Below are 14,828 nucleotides of genomic sequence, written 5' to 3' on the forward strand. Positions count from 1 at the left end.
TTTATTTAGCTTTTTTTAATGCTAATCCACAAAAAAGTTTGAAGTTTATTTATAATTTAAAAAAAAGAAAAGTTTTTGTGGACAAAACAAGACATTTGACAACATCATAATTTCCAGGTTTAAAAAAACCTGATCAACATTTTATGGGGCAACCCATGAATCCAGAAAATAATGCATAGTTTAATCCATGATGAAAACCATGGCTAGTTGCAGCCCTAGAACAAACACAAATGGTGTACATGGGTATTTGTTAATGGAGCAGTAAAGTAGGATTCACCTGTGATTTCATCTCTTCAGACGGACGTTAACAGCACCAAAAAGTTATGGTATAGTGTGTCGTCCAAAATTTGACAAAAAAGTCATAGTATGTATGTTGTCCAAAATTTGACTAAAAAGTCATAGTATAGTATGTTTTGACAAAAAAGTCATAGTATAGTATGTCATCCAAAATTTGACAAAACAGTCATACTTTAGTATGTCGTCCAAAATGTGACAAAAAAAGTCAGTATAGTATGTTATCCAAAATTTGACAAAAGTCATAGTATAGTATGTCGTCCAAAATTTGACAGTATGACGTTTATGTCATTGAGGTGGACGGACGACATAGTATATATGACGTTTTTGTCAAATTTTGGACCAAAATTTTCTTTTTCAAAAATATGGTCAGATTTTGGACGAAATAGTGTAGTATGACATTGAGGTCGACCACATAGTATAGTTTGACGTTTTGGTAACAGTTTGGGCTAAAAAAAGAATTTCAATTTTTTTTCCGATTTTGGACGACATAGTATAGTATGACGTTTTTGTTGAATTTTGGACAAAAAATTTTTTTTCAAAAAAATGGTCAGATTTTGGAGGAAATAGTGTAGTATGACATTGAGGTCTACGACATAGTATAGTATGACGTTTTGGTAACATTTTGGGCTAAAAAAAGAATTTCATTTTTTTTTCCGATTTTGGACGACATAGTATAGTATGACGTTTTTGTCAAATTTGGACTAAAATTTTCTTTTTCAAAAATATGGTCAGATTTTGGAGGAAATAGTGTAGTATGACATTGAGGTCTACGACATAGTATAGTATGACGTTTTGGTAACATTTTGGGCTAAAAAAAGAATTTCAATTTTTTTTCCGATTTTGGACGACATTGTATAGTATGACATTTTTGTTGAATTTTGGATCAAAAATTTTTTTTTCAAAAATTGGTCAGAATTTGGAGGAAATAGTGTAGTATGACATTGAGGTCGACCACATAGTATAGTATGATGTTTTGGTAACAGTTTGGGCTAAAAAAAGAATTTCAATTTTTTCCCGATTTTGGACGACATAGTATATTATGACGTTTTTGTCAAATTTTGGACCAACATTTTCTTTTTCCAAAAATTGGTCAGAATTTGGAGGAAATAGTGTAGTATGACATTGAGGTCGACCACATATTATAGTATGACGTTTTGGTCCCATTTTGGGCTAAAAAAAGAATTTAAATGTCTTTTTCCGATTTTGGACGACAAAGTATAGTATGACATTTTTGTTAAATTTTGGACCAAAATTTATTTTTCCAAAAATTGGTCAGAATTTGGAGGAAATAGTGTAGTATGACATTGAGGTCGACCACATAGTATAGTATGAAGTTTTGGTAACAGTTTGGGCTAAAAAAAGAATTTCAATTTTTTTTCCGATTTTGGACGACATAGTATAGTATGACGTTTTTGTCAAATTTTGGACAAATTTTTTTTTTTCAAAAAAATGGTCCGATTTTGGAGGAAATAGTGTAGTATGACATTGAGGTCTACGACATAGTATAGTATGACGTTTTGGTAACATTTTGGGCTAAAAAAAGAATTTCAATTTTTTTTCCCATTTTGGACGACATAGTATAGTATGACGTTTTTGTCAAATTTTGGACTAAAATTTTCTTTTTCAATAATATGGTCAGATTTTGGAGGAAATAGTGTAGTATGACATTGAGGTCTACGACATAGTATAGTATGACGTTTTGGTAACATTTTGGGCTAAAAAAAGAATTTCAATTTTTTTTCCGATTTTGGACGACATAGTATAGTATGACATTTTTGTTAAATTTTGGACCAACATTTCTTTTTCCAAAAATTGGTCAGAATTTGGAGGAAATAGTGTAGTATGACATTGAGGTCGACCACATAGTATAGTATGACGTTTTGGTAACAGTTTGGGCTAAAAAAAGAATTTCAATTTTTTTTCCGATTTTGGGCGACATAGTATAGTATGACGTTTTTGTCAAATTTTGGACCAAAAATGTTTTTTTCAAAAAAATGGTCAGATTTTGGACGAAATAGTGTAGTATGACATTGAGGTCGGCGACATAATATAGTATGACGTTTTGGTCACATTTTGGGCTAAAAAAAGAATTTCAATTTTTTTTCCCATTTTGGACGACATAGTATAGTATGACATTTTTGTTAAATTTTGGACCAAAATTTATTTTTCCAAAAATTGGTCAGAATTTGGAGGAAATAGTGTAGTATGACATTGAGGTCAACCACATAGTATAGTATGACGTTTTGGTAACAGTTTGGGCTAAAAAAAGAATTTCAATTTTTTTTCCGATTTTGGACGACATAGTATAGTATGACGTTTTTGTCAAATTTTGGACAAATCTTTTTTTTTTCAAAAAAATGGTCCGATTTTGGAGGAAATAGTGTAGTATGACATTGAGGTCTACGACATAGTATAGTATGACGTTTTGGTAACATTTTGGGCTAAAAAAAGAATTTCAATTTTTTTTCCCATTTTGGACGACATAGTATAGTATGACGTTTTTGTCAAATTTTGGACTAAAATTTTCTTTTTCAATAATATGGTCAGATTTTGGAGGAAATAGTGTAGTATGACATTGAGGTCTACGACATAGTATAGTATGACGTTTTGGTAACATTTTGGGCTAAAAAAAGAATTTCAATTTTTTTTCCGATTTTGGACGACATAGTATAGTATGACATTTTTGTTAAATTTTGGACCAACATTTCTTTTTCCAAAAATTGGTCAGAATTTGGAGGAAATAGTGTAGTATGACATTGAGGTCGACCACATAGTATAGTATGACGTTTTGGTAACAGTTTGGGCTAAAAAAAGAATTTCAATTTTTTTTCCGATTTTGGGCGACATAGTATAGTATGACGTTTTTGTCAAATTTTGGACCAAAAATGTTTTTTTCAAAAAAATGGTCAGATTTTGGACGAAATAGTGTAGTATGACATTGAGGTCGGCGACATAATATAGTATGACGTTTTGGTCACATTTTGGGCTAAAAAAAGAATTTCAATTTTTTTTCCCATTTTGGACGACATAGTATAGTATGACATTTTTGTTAAATTTTGGACCAAAATTTATTTTTCCAAAAATTGGTCAGAATTTGGAGGAAATAGTGTAGTATGACATTGAGGTCAACCACATAGTATAGTATGACGTTTTGGTAACAGTTTGGGCTAAAAAAAGAATTTCAATTTTTTTTCCGATTTTGGACGACATAGTATAGTATGACGTTTTTGTTGAATTTTGGACAAAAAATTTTTTTTCAAAAAAATGGTCAGATTTTGGAGGAAATAGTGTAGTATGACATTGAGGTCTACGACATAGTATAGTATGACGTTTTGGTAACATTTTGGGCTAAAAAAAGAATTTCATTTTTTTTTCCGATTTTGGACGACATAGTATAGTATGACGTTTTTGTCAAATTTGGACTAAAATTTTCTTTTTCAAAAATATGGTCAGATTTTGGAGGAAATAGTGTAGTATGACATTGAGGTCTACGACATAGTATAGTATGACGTTTTGGTAACATTTTGGGCTAAAAAAAGAATTTCAATTTTTTTTTCGATTTTGGACGACATAGTATAGTATGACATTTTTGTTGAATTTTGGACCAAAAATTTTTTTTTCAAAAAATTGGTCAGAATTTGGAGGAAATAGTGTATTATGACATTGAGGTCGACCACATAGTATAGTATGACGTTTTGGTAACAGTTTGGGCTAAAAAAAGAATTTCAATTTTTTTCCGATTTTGGACGACATAGTATATTATGACGTTTTTGTCAAATTTTGGACCAACATTTTCTTTTTCCAAAAATTGGTCAGAATTTGGAGGAAATAGTGTAGTGTGACACTGAGCTCGACCACATAGTATAGTATGACGTTTTGATAACAGTTTGGGCTAAAAAAAGAATTTAAATTTTTTTTCCGATTTTGGACGACATAGTATAGTATGACGTTTTTGTCAAATTTTGGACCAACATTTTCTTTTTCAAAAATATGGTCAGATTTTGGACGAAATAGTGTAGTATGACATTGAGGTCGAACACATAGTATAGTTTGACGTTTTGGTAACAGTTTGGGCTAAAAAAATAATTTCAATTTTTTTTCCAATTTTGGACGACATAGTATAGTATGACGTTTTTGTCAAATTTTGGACTAAAATATTATTTTTCAAAAATATGGCCAGATTTTGGAGGAAATAGTGTAGTATGACATTGAGGTCTACGACATAGTATAGTATGACGTTTTGGTAACATTTTGGGCTAAAAAAAGAATTTCAATTTTTTTTCCGATTTTGGACGACATAGTATAGTATGACATTTTTGTTAAATTTTGGACCAAAATTTCTTTTTCCAAAAATTGGTCAGAATTTGGAGGAAATAGTGTAGTATGACATTGAGGTCGACCACATAGTATAGTTTGACGTTTTGGTAACAGTTTGGTCTAAAAAAAGAATTTCAATTTTTTTTCCGATTTTGGGCGACATAGTATAGTATGACGTTTTTGTCAAATTTTGGACAAAAAATTTTTTTTCAAAAAAATTGTCAGATTTTGGACGAAATAGTGTAGTATGACATTGAGGTCGGCGACATAATATAGTATGACGTTTTGGTCACATTTTGGGCTAAAAAAAGAATTTCAATTTTTTTTCCCATTTTGGACGACATAGTATAGTATGACATTTTTGTTAAATTTTGGACCAAAATTTATTTTTCCAAAAATTGGTCAGAATTTGGAGGAAATAGTGTAGTATGACATTGAGGTCGACCACATAGTATAGTATGACGTTTTGGTAACAGTTTGGGCTAAAAAAAGAATTTCAATTTTTTTTCCGATTTTGGACGACATAGTATAGTATGACGTTTTTGTCAAATTTTGGACCAACATTTTCTTTTTCAAAAATATGGTCAGATTTTGGACGAAATAGTGTAGTATGACATTTAGGTCGACCACAAAGTATAGTATGACGTTTTGGTAACAGTTTGGGCTAAAAAAAGAATTTCAATTTTTTGTCCGATTTTGGACGACATAGTATAGTATGACGTTTTTGTCAAATTTTGGACAAATTTTTTTTTTTCAAAAAATGGTCCGATTTTGGACGAAATAGTGTAGTATGACATTGAGGTCTACGACATAGTATAGTATGACGTTTTTGTCAAATTTTGGACTAAAATTTTCTTTTTCAAAAATATGGTCAGATTTTGGAGGAAATAGTGTAGTATGACATTGAGGTCTACGACATAGTATAGTATGACGTTTTGGTAACATTTTGGGCTAAAAAAAGAATTTCAATTTTTTTTCCGATTTTGGACGACATAGTATAGTATGACAATTTTGTTAAATTTTGGACCAAAATTTCTTTTTCCAAAAATTGGTCAGAATTTGGAGGACATAGTGTAGTGTGACATTGAGGTCGACCACATAGTATAGTATTACGTTTTGGTAACAGTTTGGGCTAAAAAAAGAATTTCAATTTTTTTTCCAATTTTGGACGACATAGTATAGTATGACGTTTTTGTCAAATTTTGGACTAAAATTTTCTTTTTCAAAAATATGGTCAGATTTTGGACGAAATAGTGTAGTATGACATTGAGGTCGAACACAAAGTATAGTTCGACGTTTTGGTAACAGTTTGGGCTAAAAAAAGAATTTCAATTTTTTTTTCCGATTCTGGGCGACATAGTATAGTATGACGTTTTTGTCAAATTTTGGACAAAAATTTTTTTTTCAAAAAAATTGTCAGATTTTGGACGAAATAGTGTAGTATGACATTGAGGTCTACGACATAGTATAGTATGACGTTTTGGTAACATTTTGGGCTAAAAAAAGAATTTCATTTTTTTTTTCGATTTTGGACGACATAGTATAGTATGACGTTTTTGTCAAATTTTGGACTAAAATTTTCTTTCTCAAAAATATGGTCAGATTTTGGAGGAAATAGTGTAGTATGACATTGAGGTCGGCGACATAGTATTATGACGTTTTGGTAACATTTTGGGCTAAAAAAAGAATTTCAATTTTTTTTCCGATTTTGGACGACATTGTATAGTATGACATTTTTGTTGAATTTTGGATCAAAATTTTTTTTTTCAAAAAATTGGTCAGAATTTGGAGGAAATAGTGTAGTGTGACATTGAGCTCGACCACATAGTATAGTATGACGTTTTGATAACAGTTTGGGATAATAAAAGAATTTCAATTTTTTTTCCGATTTTGGGCGACATAGTATAGTATGACGTTTTTGTCAAATTTTGGACTAAAATTTTCTTTTTCAAAAATATGGTCAGATTTTGGAGGAAATAGTGTAGTATGACATTGAGCTCGACCACATAGTATAGTATGACGTTTTGATAACAGTTTGGGCTAAAAAAAGAATTTCAATTTTTTTTCCGATTTTGGACGACATAGTATATAGTATGACGTTTTTGTCAAATTTTGGACCAACATTTTCTTTTTCAAAAATATGGTCAGATTTTGGACGAAATAGTGTAGTATGACATTGAGGTCGACCACATAGTATAGTTTGACGTTTTGGTAACAGTTTGGGCTAAAAAAAGAATTTCAATTTTTTTTCCCATTTTGGACGACATAGTATAGTATGACATTTTTGTTAAATTTTGGACCAAAATTTCTTTTTCCAAAAATTGGTCAGAATTTGGAGGAAATAGTGTAGTATGACATTGAGGTCGACCACATAGTATAGTATGACGTTTTGGTAACAGTTTGGGCTAAAAAAAGAATTTCAATTTTTTTTTTCCGATTTTGGACGACATAGTATAGTATGACGTTTTTGTCAAATTTTGGACCAACATTTTCTTTTTCAAAAATATGGTCAGATTTTGGACGAAATAGTGTAGTATGACATTTAGGTCGACCACATAGTATAGTATGACGTTTTGGTAACAGTTTGGGCTAAAAAAAAGTTCCGATTTTGGACGACATAGTATGACGTTTTTGTCAAATTTTGGACCAACATTTCTTTTTTCAAAAAAATTGTTAGATTTTGGACGAAATAGTGTAGTATGACATTGAGGTCGACGATATAGTATAGTATGACGTTTTGGTCCCATTTTGGGCTAAATAAAATAATTTAAATGTTTTTTATTACGATTTTGGACGACAAAGTATATTATAACATTTCTTAAATTTTGGACCTAAATTCATTTTTCAAAAAAATTGTCAGAATTTGGATGAATTAGTGTAGTATGACTATACAACGGTCTATGACGTAGTATAGTATGACGTTTTGGTAACATTTTGGGCTGAAAAAGAATTACATTTTTTTTTCAGATTTTGGACGACATATTTTTGACAATATGACAAAAACGTCATACTTTAGTATGTGGTCCAAAATTTGACAAAAAAGTCATCGTATAGTATGTGGTCCAAAATTTGACAAAAAAGTCATAGTACAGTATGTCGTCCAAAATTTGATAAAAAAGTCATTGTTTAGTATGTTGTCCAAAATTTGACAAAAAAGTCATAGAATAGTATGTTGACCTTAATTTGACAAAAAAAGTCATACTTTAGTATGTCGTCTAAAATTTGACCAAAAAAAGTCATAGTATAGTATGTCTTCAAAAATTTGACAAAAAAGTCATAGTATAGTATGTCGTCCAAAATTTGACAAAAAGTCATAGTATAGTATGTCTTCCAAAATTTGACAAGTCATACTTTAGTTTGTCGTCTAAAATTTGACAAAAAGTCATAGTACAGTATGTCGTCCAAAATTCGACAAAAAAGTTATACTTTAGTATGTCGTCTAAAATTTGACAAAAAAAGTCATAGTTTAGTATGTTGTCCAAAATTCGACAAAAAAGTCATACTTTAGTATGTCGTCCAAAATTTGACAAAAAAAGTCATAGTATAGTATGTTGTTCGAAATTTGACAAATATGTCATACTTTAGTATGTCGTCCAAAATTTGACAAAAAAGTCATACTTAAGTATGTCGTCCAAAATTTGACAAAAAAGTCATAGTATAGTATGTCGTCTAAAATTTGACAAAAAAGTCATACTTTAGTATGTCGTCCAAAATTTGACACAAAGTCATAGTATAGTATGTCTTCCAAAATTTGACAAAAAAGTCATAGTATAGTATGTCGTCTAAAATTTGACAAAAAAGTCATACTTTAGTATGTCGTCCAAAATTTGACAAAAATTCATACTTTTGTATGTCGTCCAAAATTTGAATAAAAAAGTCATAGTATAGTATGTCGTCCAAAATTTGACAAAAAGTCATACTTTTGTATGTCGTCCAAAATTTGAATAAAAAAGTCATAGTATAGTATGTCGTCCAAAATTTGACAAATAGTCATACTTTAGTATGTTGTCCAAAATTTGACAAAAAAAGTCATAGTATAGTATGTCTTTCAAAATTTGACAAAAAAGTCATAGTATAGTATGTCGTCTAAAATTTGACAAAAAAGTCATACTTAAGTATGTCGTCCAAAATTTGACAAAAAAAGTCATAGTATAGTATGTCGTCCAAAATTCGACAAAAAAGTCATACTTTAGTATGTCGTCTAAAATTTGACAATAAAGTCATACTTTAGTATGTCGTCTAAAAATTTGACAAAAAAGTAATACTTTAGTATGTCGTCCAAAATTTGACACAAAGTCAGTGAAGTATGTCGTCTAAAATTTGACAAGAAAGTCATACTTTAGTATGTCGTCCAAAATTTGACAAAAAAGTCATAGTATAGTATTTTGTCCAAAATTTGACAAAAGTCATACTTTATTATGTCGTACAAAATTCGACAAATAGTCATAGTATAGTATGTCGTCCAAAATTTGACAAAAAGTCATACTTTAGTATGTTGTCCAAAATTTGAATAAAAAAGTCATAGTATAGTATGTCTTTCAAAATTTGACAAAAAAGTCATAGTATAGTATGTCGTCTAAAATTTGACAAAAAAGTCATACTTAAGTATGTCGTCCAAAATTTGACAAAAAAAGTCATAGTATAGTATGTCGTCCAAAATTCGACAAAAAAGTCATACTTTAGTATGTCGTCTAAAATTTGACAATAAAGTCATACTTTAGTATGTCGTCTAAAAATTTGACAAAAAAGTAATACTTTAGTATGTCGTCCAAAATTTGACACAAAGTCATAGTGAAGTATGTCGTCTAAAATTTGACAAGAAAGTCATACTTTAGTATGTCGTCCAAAATTTGACAAAAAAGTCATAGTATAGTATTTTGTCCAAAATTTGACAAAAGTCATACTTTATTATGTCGTACAAAATTCGACAAATAGTCATAGTATAGTATGTCGTCCAAAATTTGACAAAAAGTCATACTTTAGTATGTTGTCCAAAATTTGAATAAAAAAGTCATAGTATAGTATGTCGTCCAAAATTTGACAAATAGTCATACTTTAGTATGTTGTCCAAAATTTGACAAAAAAAGTCATAGTATAGTATGTCTTCCAAAATTTGACAAAAAAGTCATAGTATAGTATGTCGTCTAAAATTTGACAAAAAAGTCATACTTAAGTATGTCTTCCAAAATTTGATAAAAAGTCATAACTTTGTATGTCGTCCAAAATTTGAATTAAAAAGTCATAGTATAGTATGTCGTCCAAAATTTGACAAAAAGTCATACTTTTGTGTGTCGTCCAAAATTTGAATAAAAAAGTCATAGTATAGTATGTCGTACAAAATTTGACAAATAGTCATACTTTAGTATGTTGTCCAAAATTTGACAAAAAAAGTCGTAGTATAGTATGTCTTCCAAAATTTGACAAAAAAGTCATAGTATAGTATGTCGTCTAAAATTTGACAAAAAAGTCATACTTAAGTATGTCGTCCAAAATTTGACAAAAAAAGTCATAGTATAGTATGTCGTCCAAAATTCGACAAAAAAGTCATACTTTAGTATGTCGTCTAAAATTTGACAATAAAGTCATACTTTAGTATGTCGTCTAAAAATTTGACAAAAAAGTAATACTTTAGTATGTTGTCCAAAATTTGACAAAAAAAGTCATAGTATAGTATGTTGTCCAAAATTTGACAAAAAGTCATACTTTATGTCGTACAAAATTCGACAAATAGTCATAGTATAGTATGTCGTCCAAAATTTGACAAATAGTCATACTTTAGTATGTCGTCCAAAATTTGACAAAAAAAGTCATAGTATAGTATGTCGTCCAAAATTCGACAAAAAAGTCATACTTTAGTATGTCGTCTAAAATTTGACAATAAAGTCATACTTTAGTATGTCGTCTAAAAATTTGACAAAAAAGTAATACTTTAGTATGTTGTACAAAATTTGACAAAAAAAGTCATAGTATAGTATGTTGTCCAAAATTTGACAAAAAGTCATACTTTATGTCGTACAAAATTCGACAAATAGTCATAGTATAGTATGTCGTCCAAAATTTGACAAATAGTCATACTTTAGTATGTCGTCCAAAATGTGACAAAAAAAGTCATAGTATAGTATGTCGTCTAAAATTTGACAAAAAAGTCATAGTGTAGTATGTTGTCCAAAATTTGACAAAAAAGTCATAGGATAGTATGTCGTCCAAAATTTGACAAATAGTCATACTTTAGTATGTCTTCCAAATTTTGACAATAAAGTCATACTTTAGTATGTCGTCTAAAAATTTGACAAAAAAGTCATAGTGTAGTATGTCGTCCAAAATTTGAATAAAAAAGTAATAGTATAGTATGTCCTCCAAAATTTGACAAATAGTCATACTTTAGTATGTCGTCCAAAATTTGACAAAAAAGTCATACTTTAGTATGTCGTCTAAAATTTGACAATAGTCATAATTTAGTATGTCGTCTAAAAATTTGACAAAAAAAGTCATAGTATAGTATGTCTTCCAAAATTTGACAAAAAAGTCATAGTATAGTATGTCGTCCAAAATTTGACAAAAGAGTCATACTTTTGTATGTCGTCCAAAATTTGAATAAAAAAGTCATAGTATAGTATGTCGTCCAAAATTTGACAAAAAGTCATACTTTTGTATGTCGTCCAAAATTTGAATAAAAAAGTCATAGTATAGTATGTCGTCCAAAATTTGACAAAAAGTCATACTTTTGTATGTCGTCCAAAATTTGAATAAAAAAGTCATAGTATAGTATGTCGTCCAAAATTTGACAAATAGTCATACTTTAGTATGTTGTCCAAAATTTGACAAAAAAAGTCATAGTATAGTTTGTCTTCCAAAATTTGACAAAAAAGTCATAGTATAGTATGTTGTCTAAAATTTGACAAAAAAGTCATACTTAAGTATGTCGTCCAAAATTTGACAAGAAAGTCATACTTTAGTATGTCGTCCAAAATTTGACAAAAAGTCATAGTATAGTATGTCGTCCAAAATTTGACAAAAAAGTCATACTTAAGTATGTCGTCCAAAATTTGACAAGAAAGTCATAGTATAGTATGTCGTCCAAAATTCGACAAAAAAGTCATACTTTAGTATGTCGTCTAAAATTTGACAAAAAAGTAATTCTTTAGTATGTTGTACAAAATTTGACAAAAAAAGTCATAGTATAGTATGTTGTCCAAAATTTGACAAAAAGTCATACTTTTGTATGTCGTCCAAAATTTGAATAAAAAAGTCATAGTATAGTATGTCGTACAAAATTTGACAAATAGTCATACTTTAGTATGTTGTCCAAAATTTGACAAAAAAGTCATACTTTAGTATGTCGTCTAAAATTTGACAATAGTCATAATTTAGTATGTCGTCTAAAAATTGGACAAAAAAAGTCATAGTATAGTATGTCTTCCAAAATTTGACAAAAAAGTCATAGTATAGTATGTCGTCCAAAATTTGACAAAAGAGTCATACTTTTGTATGTCGTCCAAAATTTGAATAAAAAAGTCATAGTATAGTATGTCGTCCAAAATTTGACAAAAAGTCATACTTTTGTATGTTGTCCAAAATTTGAATAAAAAATTCATAGTATAGTATGTCGTCCAAAATTTGACAAAAAGTCATACTTTTGTATGTCGTCCAAAATTTGAATAAAAAAGTCATAGTATAGTATGTCGTCCAAAATTTGACAAATAGTCATACTTTAGTATGTTGTCCAAAATTTGACAAAAAAAGTCGTAGTATAGTTTGTCTTCCAAAATTTGACAAAAAAGTCATAGTATAGTATGTTGTCTAAAATTTGACAAAAAAGTCATACTTAAGTATGTCGTCCAAAATTTGACAAAAAGTCATAGTATAGTATGTCGTCCAAAATTTGACAAAAAAGTCATACTTAAGTATGTCGTCCAAAATTTGACAAGAAAGTCATAGTATAGTATGTCGTCCAAAATTCGACAAAAAAGTCATACTTTAGTATGTCGTCTAAAATTTGACAAAAAAGTAATTCTTTAGTATGTTGTACAAAATTTGACAAAAAAAGTCATAGTATAGTATGTTGTCCAAAATTTGACAAAAAGTCATACTTTTGTATGTCGTCCAAAATTTGAATAAAAAAGTCATAGTATAGTATGTCGTCCAAAATTTGACAAATAGTCATACTTTAGTATGTTGTCCAAAATTTGACAAAAAAAGTCATAGTATAGTATGTCTTCCAAAATTTGACAAAAAAGACATAGTATAGTATGTCGTCTAAAATTTGACAAAAAAGTCATACTTTAGTATGTCGTCTAAAATTTGACAATAAAGTCATACTTTAGTATGTCGTCTAAAAATTTGACAAAAAAGTAATACTTTAGTATGTTGTACAAAATTTGACAAAAAAAGTCATAGTATAGTATGTTGTCCAAAATTTTACAAAAAGTCATACTTTTGTATGTCGACCAAAATTTAACAAAAAAGTCATACTTAAGTATGTCGTCCAAAATGTGTCTCTTTTACTACTGTGGTCAATGAGAAAATTGCTTTTTGGGCCCCACAAGTATTTTTTATTGCAGTACCCAGTGGTCACCATGACAAAATTGTCTTCAAGGTGGTGCTCTATCCAGATCAAGGGTGTCAAACTCTGGCCAAATTTGGCCCGCAGTGTAATTATATTTGGCAAGCAATACCAAATGATTACTCCTTTGGTATTGCTCCTTTGTGGCACCGTGCCACCCCTCCCAAAAATGACGAAAAGAAAGGCAGAAAACAGGAACTTTTTAGACAGGGGGGAGGCTGAATATCTGTTTACATATGTAAAAGACAGACCTGTTTGTCTTGTATGTGGAGCCAACGCAACTATAACCAAGGAGTACAACATTAGACGCCACTGTGATACAAAACATCACGACAAGTACAAGGACCTGGACATTACTCATAGATGCCAGAATGTAGAAGAGATGAAAAGAAGTTTGGTTTCACAACAGACTATTGTTCAAAAAAGCCACATCACAAAGTGAAGCTGCTGTAAAGGCTAGTTTTATTATGGCAGCAGAGATCGCAAAATCAGCCCGACCCTTCAAAGAGGGAGAGTTTGTGAATAAATATCAATGTTGGCCCACGACTTTGTGAAGTTTTACATTTTGGCCCACTGTGTATCTGAGTTAAACACCCCATTCTTTGACCCTCTCTCTGTGACATGTCGCGATATTCGATGAAGTTCGCGTGTAGACAGGTAGAACCAGGCAATGGTTTTTTTTGGGGTTCAGGTGTTGGAAAAATACACACGACCTTACACCTCCTATGTGTTCACGTATTGACCACAAGATGTCGCCATTGCGCTTGGTGATAGGTTGAAAGCTCTATATACTGTCTTTGTTTCTGGTGTATAAAAAGAATCTATTAACAAGCGATGCTTAGGGTGGAAACCCTTGTATAGTATGTAGTCCAAAATGGTAAAAAAAAAATTGAAGATTCAAAAACATCAAAATAAAAACGATTGTAAGATGTCAAATATATATATTTAAGTTTTTGACAATATGACATTTAGACGTTTTTGACATCTGTCTTTATGATGTCATTTGCCAGGATGAGTTTTTTTTTAAAATATATATATTTATATTCCAGGAGTTGGTCAGTTCTATAAACGGCAGCCATTTTGGACGACCATGTTTTGTTTTTACAGTAGCCCATAATGGTCAAACTAAGAGTTTTGATACTAAATGAAAGCTACATAGTTTGAACAACGCGCTTGGAACTTTCATTTCATTAATTAATAATATTAATTTTGACTAATAATTACTTAAAATAACAAATGTCCAGTGGTGCACAGTGTGGACGCATGTTTGAGCACTTTTTATTGCACGATTCAACAGACGTGAGATCCTGCACTTAAGTGTTTTGAGAAAAAACAAACAAAAAAATACATACAATGTCAAAGAAATTGTATGATATTTACAATAAATGCATCACTATTACCACTTATACATTATGTACATATTAGTCTCTGGTTTTTACTATGACAGTAGTTACAGAATGAAGAAAAAAAAGAAGAAACCCCTAACGCACACGTTTACACTTTCAGCTCTACAGGGAAATTATTACAGTGCTTAACAAAATAAACTGTCTGGACTGCATTCACTCAACACGCACACAAACAATAACAAATCAAGGTTAGGATGAAGAATATAAACCTGCTGCACCTGTGGACAACTCACAGTCACATGTCC

The sequence above is a fragment of the Microchirus variegatus genome, assembly GCF_963457635.1.
Source record: "Microchirus variegatus genome assembly, chromosome: 2".
Lineage (NCBI taxonomy): Eukaryota > Metazoa > Chordata > Actinopteri > Pleuronectiformes > Soleidae > Microchirus > Microchirus variegatus.